The sequence below is a fragment of the Myotis nattereri genome (assembly GCF_964212035.1).
Source record: "Myotis nattereri genome assembly, chromosome: 1".
Classification (NCBI taxonomy): Eukaryota; Metazoa; Chordata; class Mammalia; order Chiroptera; family Vespertilionidae; genus Myotis; species Myotis nattereri.
Genome location: NC_138075.1, coordinates 196,798,730 through 196,813,931, shown reverse-complemented (window position 1 = coordinate 196,813,931; position 15,202 = coordinate 196,798,730). Strand labels below are relative to the sequence as shown.

Here is a 15,202-nt window from a genome sequence, read left to right as displayed (position 1 = left end):
AATGTTACAGATGAATGATCTCTGTCTCTAAGGCTTTGTGTTAGAAGATAACCAGTGTTATGGAGAGGCAATGCTATATCGTTTCAAACTTGACTTTTGGAATCAGACAGCCCTGGGTTTGTATTCCCCATGGATCATTTACCAGAGATGTGATTTGAAAAAATTCCCTAACTCCTTGTGCCTCCCTTTCTTTATGTATAAAGCCGGTTCCTACTGCATTATTATAGATTAAATCTATACATTGTTGTATAGATTAAATTATATTTAAGAACATTATCTACTAAACTATGAATAGAAAAAATTGTTAAAAATTTAGCTACATTTGCTTTCTAAGGAGGGAATGGCATACTTTATCTCACTGGGAAAACAAATCTCTTTATGGCTTGATTCATACATTAAATAAATGCTTGTTGAGTATCTTCGCTTTGCCAGGTACTGTGCTAGGCACTGAAGACACCACAGTAAGCCAAACAAACATGGGCTCAGCTCTCATGGACTGTTTAGACAATTGGAAGTGATGTATGTAATTCAAACATTAACAAATAAATGTAAAATTGCTGCAGTGGCAATTTTAAAGTGCTATAAAGGAGAGGTTATAGTACTAGGAAGAGACAGAATAGAGACCTTTGACTCCCATGGGAAGATGAGAGAAAGCATCTTAAATGAAGAGACAATTGGGCTGGAATCTGAGAATGGAGTAGGGTTAACTAACCAAAGAGGGGGCAGGGAGTCAGTCCAGGTAGTGGGAGCATGTGTTTAGTGGGCAATTTGCTGATTTGGGGGGCCCACCCCCACTCATTCCTCTTCTTTCTGCTAAGAACTCCCATTTTCATTTTGGGAAGTTACTTTCTCTTCATTGTTTAATGCTTTATTGAGACTTTTGTTTAAGGTGTTCTGGCTAAGGGATGGGCATATGACCCAAGCCAGCCAAGCCCTTTGAACTGTCCCCCAGGCTTAGGATCTTAAGCAGCATGGCACCAGGGGCAGGGCGTAGTGGGAGCTGATGTTACCCAGAAGTGGTGCCCTGATGAGACTTCATATTGCTCCTGCTACCTGTGTCACTGGAGCTGCCCACAGCCTTCCAGTACCTCGTTCGTGACGGACGTGGGCGGTTGTGCCGGAGACTGGAAGATGGGCCCTGTGACTGAAACTGAAAGACAAAAGGGCTTGTGTGATGCAGAAGGTGGCAGGAAGATGGGAGCCAGACCAGGAGAGGCCCTGGAGGCCACTTTAAAGTCTGTATCTTAAAACCACTGTGAGTCCTCGATGTAATTACAGGGATGATGTGATCAGGGTTGCCTTTTGAAAAACTACTTTGACAAATAATTGGGAAGGAGGCAGTGGAGGAGGTAGACCAAGTTAGGAGGCTATTTAGCAGATCAGATGAAAGGTGAAGGCAGTTAGGTGGCACCCTGGTGCCAATGGAAAGTGACAGACTTGAGAATATGTGGGAGGGAAACGTTTACAGGGTTTGGTGATGGATTGGATGGAAGGTGGAGAGGTAATTCCTGACTTTTAGCTTATGAAATAAGATTGGTTTTGAGCGCTTGAATATATAAATGGACAGTGGCCAGGCCACACGTGATAGTAGAACTCTGACTCACATCCTCTGTAGCAGTCAGCCCAGAATGCCCGGGATTTGGTCAATGGTCCTTCTTGGTGACTATTTTTTGCCACCAGTGCCAACAAAAAGCCAAAGAGACTCCTTTAGGCGGTCACATAAGATTCCTTGCTTCTGTTTAGCCTACTTCCAACTTCCCCATCAACAGCCTTTCACCAGATCCTGCTGCCCTGGCCGCACTGTGGAGCTTTCCCGCTCCTTGGTCTGCCTTTGAGCCCCGTCAAATGCAAGCGATGGCAGCGAACTCCCAATCTTGTTTCATAAGCAAGCTCAGAGCACACAGCCTGGTGTGTGCTCACTTGGGTGACCTTTACTTACACACCAGTGAGCTCTTCGCGGATGTAGGGAACCCTGGGAGAGGAGAGTGGAGACTTGTGTGTGCAGTTCTGGAACCTAGATCAGAGGACGCCTTTGGAGCACCTAAAAGGAGAAGTCAGGTACAGGGCTGCCTCAGGGTGCTCACAGGCCCTGGGCACTTTTGCCTTTCTGGGTCTTTTCTTTTTTTAAATAATAGTTAAAATTATATTTTGTGATTGCATTGGTATAAAGATGGACATATTCACATTATATATGAAAGCATTTTTAACTAAATGTCCATTGTTTTCTTCTCATTTAAAAAGAACTGAAACATCTTGTTGTGAGCTCCTAAAAATATTCTGGGGTGTAGGCACTGTGCCTACTGTGCCCAATGGGCCAGTTGTTATATGGGTCTCTATCGTTGCCACAAGAAGAAGCCCAAAGGGTGGAAGTGGGGGGTTGGGAGGGTGAGATGTGAGAAAGGAAGGAGTGGGGGGCGGAGGGTGGGATATGAGAGAGGAAGGACCATGAGAGTGTGAAAACTGGCTTGATATTTACTGATAATGAGGAATTACTGTTAATTATATTTAAGAGGGTACTGGTATGGTGATTAGGCCTTTGAAAGACATTCTTTTTTATTTTATTTATTATTTAAGATATTTTTATAGATTTCAGAGAGGAAGGGAGAGGGAGATAGAAACATCAATGATGACAGAGAATCATTGATTGGCTACTGCCCTCTACTGGAGATCGAGCCCACAACCGGGGCATGTGCCCTTAACCAGAACCAAACCTGGGACCCTTCAGTCTGCAGGCCGACACTCTATCCACTGAGCAAAACCAGCTAGGGCTAACAGACCTTCTTTTAGAAATGCACGATGAACATTTGTGGATGAAGTGAAATCTGGAGTTTGCTTTGCAATACATAATCTTGACAGGAGGAGTGGATGAGGGTACAGCTGAAAGGACTCATTGTGAGTGTTGAAACTAAGGGGTGGGAATGTTCAGTTCAGTATAATATTCTCTCTTCTGTTAGATAGGTGGGTGTTGTACATAATAGAGTGCAAAGTGGGGATGGAGTGAGGAGGGGCAGCTGCAGGTCTCAGCACAGGCTGCAGGGTCCTGAACAATACACCCCCCTCCACCTGCCCCCTGCACATTCGGTCAGGGCTGCTTCACTCCCGATGTTTGGTGTAAGGGCTGTTTAAGGGAGGAAATCAAGGCAACATGTCTATAATCCATGTTTGTGGACAGCGTGGAGAGAAGTAGCACATACAAGATGCTGAGATAATTTATAATTTGGTGGAAGGAGGATCGTGGAGTTACAGCCCTCTAGGATTAGGTAAAATAAGATAGAGGGTGCTCCCACCCCAAATCCAGGGGAATGTGGGGATTCAGAACTCACCACATACTGGACTTTTCAAAGGCCAGCATGTCCCTATTGATTTCTGGGTTGCAAGTGCTTGACACAATATATGAAGATTAAATGGTAACAGAGAAGGTGTTGAAGGTTGGTGTTTGGTTGACGGAAGGAAAATGGTAACATAATCTTTTAATGGCTTAACACTGCTCCCACGGGAAGGAGGACATAGGGGTGGGTGAGGGAGGAAGGCAGGAAGTCCTTCCCTGGGAAATTCTTCCTCACCGCGTGAAGCAGGAGCCCGGAAATAAACGTTTGTCTCTGACATCTGCCTCATTGGGTTCTTGCCCAGCACTCAGCACCCCATCCAGTGCACAGTGAGCGGGTTTGTCTTTTGCTCCCTGTTAGTGATATCGAGAAGCTTCCAGCCCTGCCTGGATAATGGAGTTTGCTTCCTCTGGTGACTCCAGTTCCGGTCCCAGTGAAAGCACAATCCTCCTGTCAGGAGCTGGAGTCTGCGTCCCACTCCTAGAGTCTGGGCTGGCCTGCGACGCGCTTAGACCCAGGGAAGGAGGCAGAAGAGACATGGTCTGACCGCCAAGCCCCGGCCTCAGGAAGCCTTGCGCTTCTGCTCTTGCCTGCTTGGAACCTGCTGTGGGATGGAAGGGTCTCTTTGAGAGACCCTGGGGACAGAGGCCCAGGCCTCCAGACCTCGCCTCTGAGCCCAGCGCCAGCTCCCCCTCTGCCGAATGACAGTTCTGTGGGTCAGGTGGGCCCACCTGCCTGGCCCCAGCCATACTTGCTGACCTTTGAAAAGTCCATTCGAATTTGTTTGAAACCCCTCCCCTGCCATATGTGGTGAGTTCCGAGTCCCTCCCATTCCCCTGGCGAGTGTGGCTGGGCCAGGCAGGTGGACACCAGTGGTGGGTTTGCTGGTCTTGCTCTCTGTCACGTGGCTGCAGAGAGAGATGGTGTTGTGTAAGCTACTAGGTTGGGGTTGGTTTGTTATCTAGCCAGAGTTAACGGAGACAGTGCTCAGCTAGTGGAACAACAGACTGAAGGGCAGGGAGAGGAGCAAGGGTCAGGGTTCTGACGTCAGCTGGCTGATTTCTGCAGGCGAGTGAGCATGTCCCTGGTTTGGTTTGCTAAATGAGCAGGTCAATCTTCTCCCTCCATGAGGTATTTTAAGCCCTTTCATCCACTTGTGTGAACCAACCCACAGCAGACCTAAACTTAAGGGCCCCACGGTTGGCCAATAAGAGCCCATGTGAGCACAGGCGTATGTTGTCAGAAGGTTTTGCTTCCCAGGGACCTGCCTGAAGAGGTCCTGGCCCATGGCCATGCGTGGCAGCAGCTGCATAGCACAAGCAGTAAGAGAGGGAGCCTGAAGACACACGTTCTTTCATACTTGGGGTTGATTTTTTGTTTCCAACTGGAAGGGCTGCCAGATGGAAACTTCCCCACCCCTAGCAGCATGCCTCTGCCTGCCTGCCTGCCCTTGCTTCCAGGGTGTGGTCTGCTAGATCTTCCAGGATGTTGGGCATCTTGGGTTGAATTGCAAAATAGAGCAGGCAGGCATAAGGCTGGGGGTGGAGAAAGGTAGCTGTGGATATAGGGGGAGCAGGAAGAAGCAGCTAATCTGTGTGTAATGTGAGGAGTGAGGTCCCCCTGGGAAATGTACAGGGAGGTACTGTAGATATTTGCACTTTCTGGAATCAGAATGGCAGGATTTGAACCCTGGACCCACCACTTACTAGCTCTGTGTCTTTGGATAAATTAACTAACCTCTCTGGCCCTCTCTTATATATATTCCTTTGATATTAATGAGGTCTCTGAGTTCTCCTTGCCCTTCACTCTGGAGCAAAGTGAGCAAGCGAAAGAGGTAGACAGAGGTCGGAGAAGTCTGAGGTCAGAGAAATTGCCAGCAGCCAGGGCTCTGTAGCCTGCAGTGAGGTCCTAAATCAGGGGTGGGCAAACTTTTTGACTCAAGGGCCACAATGGGTTCTTAAACTGGACCGGAGGGCCGGAACAAATGCATGGATGGAGTGTTTGTGTGAACTAATATAAATTCAAAGTAAACATCATTACATAAAAGGGTACGGTCTTTGTTTTTTTAGTTTTATTCATTTCAAACGTGCCAGATCTTGCCCAGGGACGGTAGTTTGCCCACGGCTGTATCCTGCAGGGGGCGTGGTAGACCACGCCAAGTGACTTCTCCGGGAAACGAAAGTCACGGCCCAAGAATCAGAACGATTCTTGCACAGCTAGGATAAAAACTCCTTAAACTAGTTGCTGTTGTCCAGCTCCTTGGAAGTTTTCATGTTGAAATAATAAAACCCCCACCCAGCTGGCGTGGCTCAGTGGTTGAGCGTCATGAAGCAGGAGGTTGACAGATAAACCAGGAGGTCAGGGTTTGATTCCCGGTCAAGGCACATGCCAGTGTGGGTGTGCAGGAGGCAGCGGAGCAATGATTCTCTCTCATCGCCATTTCTATCTTTCTCTTACTCTCCCTTTCTCTCTGAAATCAATAAAAATATTTTTAAAAAAAGAACCCTCCCCCCACAAGCTTACATTCATTCCAAAAGAATAAATAATTGATGATAAGATAAATGAGTTGTAGCTTTAATGGGAGAGAAAAAAACACCTAATACTAGTGCTTCTATGGTACATGAAATTCAAAGGGACAGGCGCAGAGGGCTGCCTTCAGCTGTGAAAATGCATTATAAGCAAATTCAATTTTTGTGAATTTCAAGTGTGAGGGAGGAAAATTTTTCCTTTTTACCCTCTTAGTGTCTGGGTACTTCGAGTTAAACTGGCAAAGGCCGAATTGACTGGGAAAAAGGTTTATTCGTATGCCTACGGAAGCCAACAAAATAAGTAGCTGCCTTTTTAAATGGTTAATATAGAGGCTAACAGACCTAACTTTATAGGGACATGAGAGGGAGGAAAAAGATTATGGGAAGAACAAATTCTTTAGGAAAGACGAATGGGATTTCACAAGAACAAATGGGAGATAAGAGCTTGTGATGATGTTTGTTTATGCAGGTGCGGTGGTCTTGCTGGCTTCTTGGGGACCATAAAACTCCCCTGCAGAGGGGATTATGTTGGTTTACTCTGTGAGTCCTTGCTGGGAGTAAAAGCCACCCAGAAGAGGGGATTTATGGCAGCCTCGGTTCCCAGACGTTGCTGCTTCTAATCAGATAAGGGAAGCTCTGAGGCGGCTTCCTTCTGCATCTGTTCAGTTTCAAGTGTCTTCAGCTTAAAACCATCTTCCAACGCTGGGTCCCCCAGGGTAGTATGACCTAGAAATATGAAGTCTTGCTGTATAAGGACGTGACTTGTAAATTGTTATCCTCAGTGGCAGTGCTTCTTTCGCTGGCAAACTGTAATTTCTTCATTCTCGGTGTCAGCAGCATATCAGTATTTAAAAAGAATCTGACGTTCCATGAGTGATTTCAGCATCTATTACATTGCTAGTCTAATGTTTAGTATTACTATAATTTAAAACGCTTTCATAAACACTGTAAAAATATTATTCAAGGGATATTGCTAAAACTAGGCTTGAAAAATGCAGCCATAAGTCAAAAAGTTCAGAACCAAGGTCACGCTGTAGGCGGTGGGAACAGCTCCAGGTAGGTGTCTGACTGCTGGAGGCGGACCGGACCGGGTTCAGCAATCTCAGTTCGTGGGTTCTGGCTAGGAAGGAATTCGGAGCCAAGACCCAAACTGTAAGAGAACATCTATTGGGTAAATCATAGAGGTAGAAAGACTAGTTCCTAGAAGAAATGGGCTTAGGAAACAAGTTATAGAAGTGAAGGGAGGGCCCGTGGAGCTTGGGAGGGAGGAAGCTGATGGCGTTGCCGAAGGCCGGAGAAAAACCAAGCCACGCTTAGAGAAAGGGAGTTGCATTTTATTATTAAATTCTGCACAGGCCCAGAGAAAAATGTGTCTTTCAAATTCTGGGGCCCCCAACATGGAGGAAACTCTCTTTATTTATACTTTTTCCAGTCCTTTGTCTCCCAAATTTGGAATGAGACTTCCGGGCCTTCTGAGAAAGAAGCCTGTGTGCTGGGAAGGGGCCATGAGGCCGTATCTCAAGGCCTGGCCTGGTGCCAGCACTGACAACTCTGTCTGGGGCATAGTTTACGGCCTCTCTGGAATGGGAGTAGTCTTCTTTTCCTTATTATTTAAGCAGGCAAGCATTTACAGAAGCCAAAATGGCAGGGTTAAAATTTCAAACAGCAGTTTTTATGTAAGATGAATGCTTTAATGGTATGGTTATGGGGGTTGGGGAGGGGAGGGAAAGGCAGGGGCGTGCTCCCTGTAGGAAGAGCATGGGGGCCCTCCATCCTAAGGGTTTTAGGGGTGGAGATTTTGGGGGAGGTCCCAGGGGAAGATCTCAATAGAATATCCAGCAGTTTCCCAGGTGTGTCCTTTCAGGGTGGTGGTCTCCACTGATTGATTGGCTGGCACCAGGGCAGGGGGTCATTATTCAATGCAGCTGGTCCTGAGGTCAGCCATGGCTGGTTTTATTGCTCTTCTGGGCCTGGAGCTGAAATGCAACCGAGGCTTAGATGTTATCTCTAGGGAGGAAAGGTCTAGGGGTCCAAACCGCAGGACCAGCAGTATGCTAGGCGAGGAAAGGTCACCCTGGGGGCAAGGTCCCACCCGACATTTTGTCCTTTGCTGGGCACCTAGGGCTTTCCACACTGAAGAACTGTTTCTGGCCCATCATCCTCCCTCTGCTTAAGTCTGTCTAACTGCTCATCATGGTTAGATATAATAAAAATGGTATAAATAACGGCCAATCAACCACATTAAGACTGTGCTATTAATCTAGGAGACAGCCCTAAGGGAAAAATTTTAAATAATGCTTAAAAAATCAATAGCAACTTTAAAGTAAAATTGTGCTCTGCAATAGTTACGGATTTTTGTACTCCAGGAACGCGGCCCTTATACTCTATTTGTTCCTATGGGAAAATGAATCTTGAATTATACAAGATCTCTAAAAATTTGTTCTTAAGTAAAATATAGCCCTCTGTATAACAGAGTGGATGAAAGCTAGACACCATTTAGTTCACAACAATCAAATTGCAATTCAATGGCAATTGTTTGTGTAGAAGAGCTAGAATGTGAACAAATAGCTTAAATAGCAGCAATTCATCTTGAAATATTATGGTATCTATAAGTAATCTAGCCTTAAAAACTAAGGCACGATTATAGATGAGAAGTCTATGGACTCTGCTTGTACATGGAAATAACTCTATGAAATAGTGTTGATTGAAAGCAATTAGAATTCAAAATTGTACACACAGTTATTATAGCTATGGAAAAAAAATCTAAACTTGTCTACTGATATAAGATGGAGACTTAATTTAAACTGATGTAAATCATGATTATATTCATTGGATCCCTCATTTTCTCCAGAGTTGTCTGTGTGAAGAATAAAAGCAAATTGGAGTGGCTAGCAGGTTGGGGGGGAGAAAGAAGAGGAGGATGAATTGGTGGAACACGGGATTTTTAGGGCAGTGAAACTGTTCTGCATGATATTGTAATGGTGGATATGTGTCATTATACATTTGTCAAAGCCTATGGGCATCACAACACAAAGAATGATCCTTAATGTAAACTGTGGACTTTAGCTGATAATAATGTCTCATATTGGCTCATCAATGAAAACAAATGCACCACACTAATGCATGACATTAGTAATAAAGGGAATGGGGTGAGGGTGGGAGTACGAAGGTATATGGGAACTCTACTTTCCAGTTAATTTTTGTGGAAATCTTAAACTGCTAAAAAAATAAGATTCTATTAATTAAAGAAAAGAAGTAAATTGGTGAAAGAGGAGATTGCTGCACAATATATTCTTGGGGAAACCTCGAATCATCCAACACAAATTAGGGTAAAACAGGCTTTTACCTCCTTGTTTATTTAGCATGAAGGTGCATTATTATTATTATACTAGAGGTCCAGTGCACAAAATTCCGGTGACCCCTCAGCCTGGCCTGTGCCCTCTCACAGTCCAGGAGCCCCGCGATTGATTGGCCCAAAGAGGTTGGCCCTGCTCACCCAGCCAGAGCTCTGAGATGGATCAAACCCCCCTCCCCCCTCCCCCCTCCCCCTTCTCCCCTGCAGAGAGAGCCCTGCCCACCTGCCGCGGTCCATCCGTTGGTGGCCTGGGCCTCCCTCTGCAGGACAATCATGGGGCAATGGCCAGACCCAATTGCATCGCACCCGCCTTGGCTGGCCTGGCACCAGTGTGGTCGTCTCGACAGTCATTCTGCTGTTTGGTGGTTTGGTCGATTTGCATATTACACTTTTATTATTATAGATTTTAGTCCTCAGGATATTTTTTCCATTGATTTCTAGAGAGAGTGGGGGAGGGGAGGAAAGGTAGGGGGAAAGAGAGAAACATCGATGTGAGAGAGACACATTGATCGGTTACCTCCAGCACGTGTCCGTACCAGGGCTGGGGAACCTGCAACCAAGGTATGTGCCCTTGACTGGGAATCAAACCTGAGACCCTTTGGTCCTGGGGCTGACGCTCTAACCACTGAGAAAACTGGCCAGGGCTAAAGGTTTATTATTTATTTTGCAAGGGCATAAAGATTAAGAACCAAATGAGAGCAATAAAGTGTCTCACACCCGTTGCCAAAATAAACTTTCTTATTTGGTTGACTTTCACGAACTTTAAACCAATCTACTCAGAGGAATACATTTTAACTTTTATAGGAAAAGTTCCAAATTTCCATCAGTTTATTTAGTAAGTAAACACTGTATCTTAGCAGTTCTCACTACAGGATTCATCACAACAACAAACGTATATGAAGGTGTTTAACAAAGTGCCATATTGTTAGTATCTCGTTCATCCGCAATCACCCCCTTGAACTTCTTCAGAACACACAACTTTTGCTCAGACAGAGCGCCAGGTCTTTAACTCCCCCTGCGGTGGAAATGTGATGACCCAGGAGAATTCCAGCTCACTCTCCACAGTCACACCCCACTCTCTTCCACCCCTGGGGCCACTTACCTTCTTCATGCTACTCACCAGCTTCTCTGCCTTGAATCCTGGGCAGAAATTCAGGTCTATTAAAAACATGTCTTTATTCTCTATAACTCAGCTTTCTGACCTTGAGCCAGTGGAAAAACAACCTCACATCTTTCTGGGGTTCCAGGAGCCACCCAAGTGCCAAGATGCTGAGTGGTGGGGTTTGAGGGTGGGGTGGGGAAGAGGTTACTGCTAAGACATGTTATCTCTCTCGACCTGTTCCCGGCAGGTCCTTTAGATTTCTGCTGCTCTTCTGCTGCGACGGACGTGGGAGTCTTTGGCAGGGCTGCCTCTGATCTTATCTACTTAGACACGGCTGTTTTCTCTCTGGGATTTTCTGTCCTTAATAGTGATCATGTTTCTGTCCTTAGTAGTGATCTGTCCTTAGCACACATCTCTTCTGCTCCTGGAATCCATGATCTCTCATTTTCCCCTCCTTTTACTCCCATCCATGGAAAATTCTTTCCAGTCTGGAATGACACAAGTTTTCTTTCTTTAATGTCCTTCACAATGGCCCACCCCTAGATTTTCCTAAGAGCGTAAGCTTTCGGAACAAAGAACAAAATTGCTTGAAACTGTATCTGTCTTCTCCTTTGCTCCATCCCTCCCTCAAAGCAATGAGGACAGACCCTGCTGGAATGGAAAAGAGAAAAGGGCCCCACAGAGAGAAAAAGGCAGAACGTCACATATCTAATATTATTTGGCAAGATATTTAATTTGTATGGAGGTCTGAGATCCCATATATTTACAGCTACCTGATACCTGTGAAGGAAGCAGTGTGTCCCTGACAATTTCTGCTTGTTCTCCCTTAAGCCTTGGCCAGCTTTGAGGGAAGCTTTGGAGCTATCCCTTGGGTTCATGATGGTCACATCCCTGCTGCTAAGTCATAAGACTTCTTTTCCTAGTCACTGCCAACTATTTCATTTTTGGTCACCTAAGGAACATTGGATATCTTTGAACACCGTTCACCAGAATGGATGGAATTTTAAGTTTTTTGTCAAATGGACAGATTTTGATCCAAATCATTCAAGAGGGAGGTGAATATAAATGATCATATTATTATGATGGGGGAAAGGGAACGGGTACGAATCTTAATACATTGTGTCTCCTACCCCCAAATGCCGCAGTGCTTAGCCAAAATTCTGACATCCAATACTCCTTCAAGCGGAGGCACTGAAGGCCTACCTCAAAATGTAAACGTGCTGTTTGGTGATGCTCTTAGGTGGCCCCAGCAGTTACGCAGCAGGGTGCAAACCCTGAAGGAAGGAGACACAGGACAGGTAGGTTTTGATGGAAGACAGTTGAGACTGCTAAGGAAAGGAAAAGGCCATTGTTTCCCATGAAAGCTTGGAATCAGGAATGGAATAGGAAGGGTCTCAGAAACCAACCCAAACGTCTATAATTTTGTCTAGTATAGGTAGGCCTTGCTTTTGTAGGAAGGGGGTGGTGTGAGTCTGTCCGCTTGCTTTTTTGAGAGTTGTCTATGATAACTTTATACATTCTCCACTCCGTAATGTAAGGAGCCTGCAGCTGCAGTATTTAGCCCCCCAGCATTTCTGCTGTGTGGACTGGAGTTCCAGAGCCCCAGGGCAGGGGCTCACCAACAGGAGGCGACATGCTGGTAAAGGAGGGAGAATACGCTCTTTGTACCAACTGCCCAGTCTTCCTCTAATGTTTCAACCAACCAGAGCTGGAGGTGCTCTTCACAGATGCCCACCCCACCCCACCTTACCCCCGCAGCCCTAAACCTTGGCAAGGCCATTAACTCTTTTTTTTCTAAACCTGTCTATTTCTCTAGCATTTCCTCTCTACAGAAAGGTCCACACCTCACAACTGGACCAAGACAAGCTATTTTAGTGTGCAGCCTTCTGTTGCCCACTGGGAATGGAGAATGGGGTAGAGTTATCAGCTTTTCCTCTTTAATTCCCACTTAAATAGGTAGGGTGTGCCCTGATCCCCAAATGGGGTGAAAACCACCTAAGGAGGCCCTGTTGGGACATCTCACAAAGGGTGAGCTTATGCTCTTCTGTCTTTACACCTTTTTAAAGCACGAAAGGCAAATGCCCTCATTCAAACCCCACGTACCTTAACCTGAGTTAACCTGAGTTCAGTTCTGAAGATGCACGCGGAGTTGGGGGGCAACTGTCCTGTGTGAAGCGGCAGGTCATGGAGCTTAGCTGAGACGCCGAGGCTGGAGGCTGAGCAATCTAGTGAGAGCGTCCAGGCCTGTGCCCAGCACTCTCTGCCACCTTGGAGCCACCCAGGCAGTATTTATCATATTGAAATGAAATTGCATTTAGTCCACATTTATGGAGTTTGTGTCTACATTACCAAGCCTTTCAATATCCCTAAATAACTCTCAGGCTCCAAAACAGTAAATTAATTGTGTTAATTGACTCATAAGACTCTAATTCTTTGCCGTTGCTTTTCTTTGTTGCTCTCCACGCCCCAACCCCCAAGCATTAAGGAGTGCATAGTGCAAAGGAGAAAAAAGTGAAGGGAACGGCCCCTTCTTATTGTCATTCCAGGCACTCATGTGCTTTTATGGAATAAGTATTTTGTACCAGGACTGGACAACATAGCAGATTCCTTATGAGAGAAGATGAAAGGAATGACAGCGCTCTCCAGGGCAGGAATACCAAAGGTTCTCTCTCCCCTCCGGTCAGCTGCTCAGCTCCTTGGAGCAAAGCACCCCTCTGTCTGGGATTTGTGCTAGACTTGACCCTGCTGTGGCTTTTCCTCCAGACAGTGTCAGGCAAGTGCTTTGATTATTATCCTTGTTTAGACTCAGCAAAACCCAACAGGACCTCTGAGGTCGCTGCCATTGTTTTGGAGCTTTCTTGGCTTCAGAGATAGTTTATGACTTGTTTATTAATTGCAGAATACTAAGCTATTTCTAAAAATATATTTTTATTGATTTCAGAGGAAGGGAGAGGGAGAGAGAGATGGAAACATCAATGATGAAAGAGAATCATTGATTGGCTGCCTCCTGCACACCCCCTACTGGGAATTGAAACGCAGGCATGTGCCCTGACCAGGAATCGAACCATGACCTCCTGGCATACAGGACAACGCTCAATCCACTGAATATAAATAAAATATTATTTCTATTTTATCTATATTCTAAATAAATATAAGTTTTAACTAAATATAAGTATACTTATATACTATATATTAAATATAGTATTTGATTGGAAATTCCTTTAGTAAATAAAACCACTTGTGCTGTGATGGCTCAGTAAATACCGTTTGGTTAGCCAGATGAATTCGAGTCATTTACTATTAGAGGCAAGAGTGTTTTGCTGTTAAGGCTTTAGTTTAGCTTATTACATTTCCTCATTTTTGCCTTTGCAAAAAGTTATTCTACAAATTATCTATTGCTTTGTAACAAACTACCCTGAAGCTCAGTTTTTGTGGGTCTGGAATCTAGGTGCAGCCCAGGCGGGTGCTGTTAGCTCCTTGCTGGCTGTTGGCCAGCGGCTTCCCTCAGTCCTTTGGCATGTGGCCCTCTCCATAGGGCAGCTCTCAGCAGGGAAGCAGCCTCCCTCAGCATGAGTAAGAGAGTGAGCAAAAGAGCTAGACAGAAGGCATAGTCTTTTTGCAACCTAACCTTGGAATTGGCCTCCTATCCCTTTTGTATAGGGCAGTGGTCGGCAAACCGTGGCTCGCGAGCCACATGTGGCTCTTTGGCCCCTTGAGTGTGGCTCTTCCACCAAATACCACGTGCGGGCGCGCATGTACAGTGCGATTGAAACTTCGTGGCCCATGCGCAGAAGTCGGTTTTCGGAAAGAAGATAGCCAAAACAAGTATACAAGGCGAGTGTGGATGGGAGAGTTGGAAGGGGTCAACTTCAGTGAATGTACCTCAATCAGATTGAGGACGTTTTTAGCAAAGGCCAACTTAGGAGTACCCTAATTAAGTTAATAACAATGTACCTACCCATATAGTTTAAGTTTAAAAAATTTGGCTCTCAAAAGAAATTTTAATTGTCGTACTGTTGATATTTGGCTCTGTTGACTAATGAGTTTGCCGACCACTGGTATAGTGGCTAGCCACCAAGGAAAGGGTATTCCACAAGAGTATGAATGTCAGGTGGTAGGGATCATGGGGGCCATCTTAGATGCTGCCTACCACAGCTAACTAGACACAAGCAACTGTTGTATTTATTATTAAAGTTAGCATGACCTAGATGTGACACCAGATAAACAACCAAAGAAAAATAGGTAAATTGGACTTGATCAAATTAAAATGTTTATGTATTAAGGGATACTCTCAAGAAAGTGAAAAGACAACTCATAAAATGGGAGAAAAAAAATTGTAAACCATATATGTGACAGGGTCTAGTATCCAGAATACATAAAGAACTCTTACAACTCAATAATAACAAAGACAAATAACCCAATTTAAAAATAGGCAAAGGATTTAAATAGACATTTCTCTAAAGAAATGAAAAGATGTTCAATATCATTAATCTTCAGGAAAATGCAAATGAAAATCACAATGAGTACCATTCCATACACACTATATTTAAAAAAAATAACACCATGGCCAGTGTGGCTCAGTTGGTTGGAGCATTGTTCTATACACCAAAAGTTGGGTTCAACTCCTGGTCAGGGCACAGACCAAGGTTTTGGGTTTGATCCCTAGTCTGGGTGTGTGCAGGAGGCAACTGATTGATGTTTCTCTCTCTCTCTCTCTCTCTCTCTCTCTCTCTCTCTCTCTCTTTCTCTCTCTCAAAATTGATAAAAATGTTTAACAATAAAAATAACAAGGGTTAGCAAGAATATGGAAAAATTGGAATCCTCGTGTACTTGCTGGTGTAAAGTGGTGCAACACTGGGGAAAGAGTTTGACAGTTCCTCAAAAAGTTAAA

General features: G+C 45.0%; 1 long non-coding RNA gene across 2 annotated transcripts; it reads right to left on the bottom strand.

Annotated features, from left to right (window-relative positions):
• Nucleotides 1-7,169: 7,169 nt before the first annotated feature.
• LOC308523378 lies at nucleotides 7,170-10,799 on the bottom strand. Of its 2 annotated transcripts, none has more exons than XR_013996330.1 (3): nucleotides 10,330-10,799; nucleotides 9,433-9,646; nucleotides 7,170-7,830 (listed from the first exon to the last, which is right to left on the bottom strand). It is a non-coding gene; the product is annotated as an uncharacterized lncRNA (long non-coding RNA). The 2 variants fall into 2 exon arrangements; XR_013996331.1 differs by having other exon boundaries at nucleotides 10,312-10,602.
• Nucleotides 10,800-15,202: the final 4,403 nt, after the last annotated feature.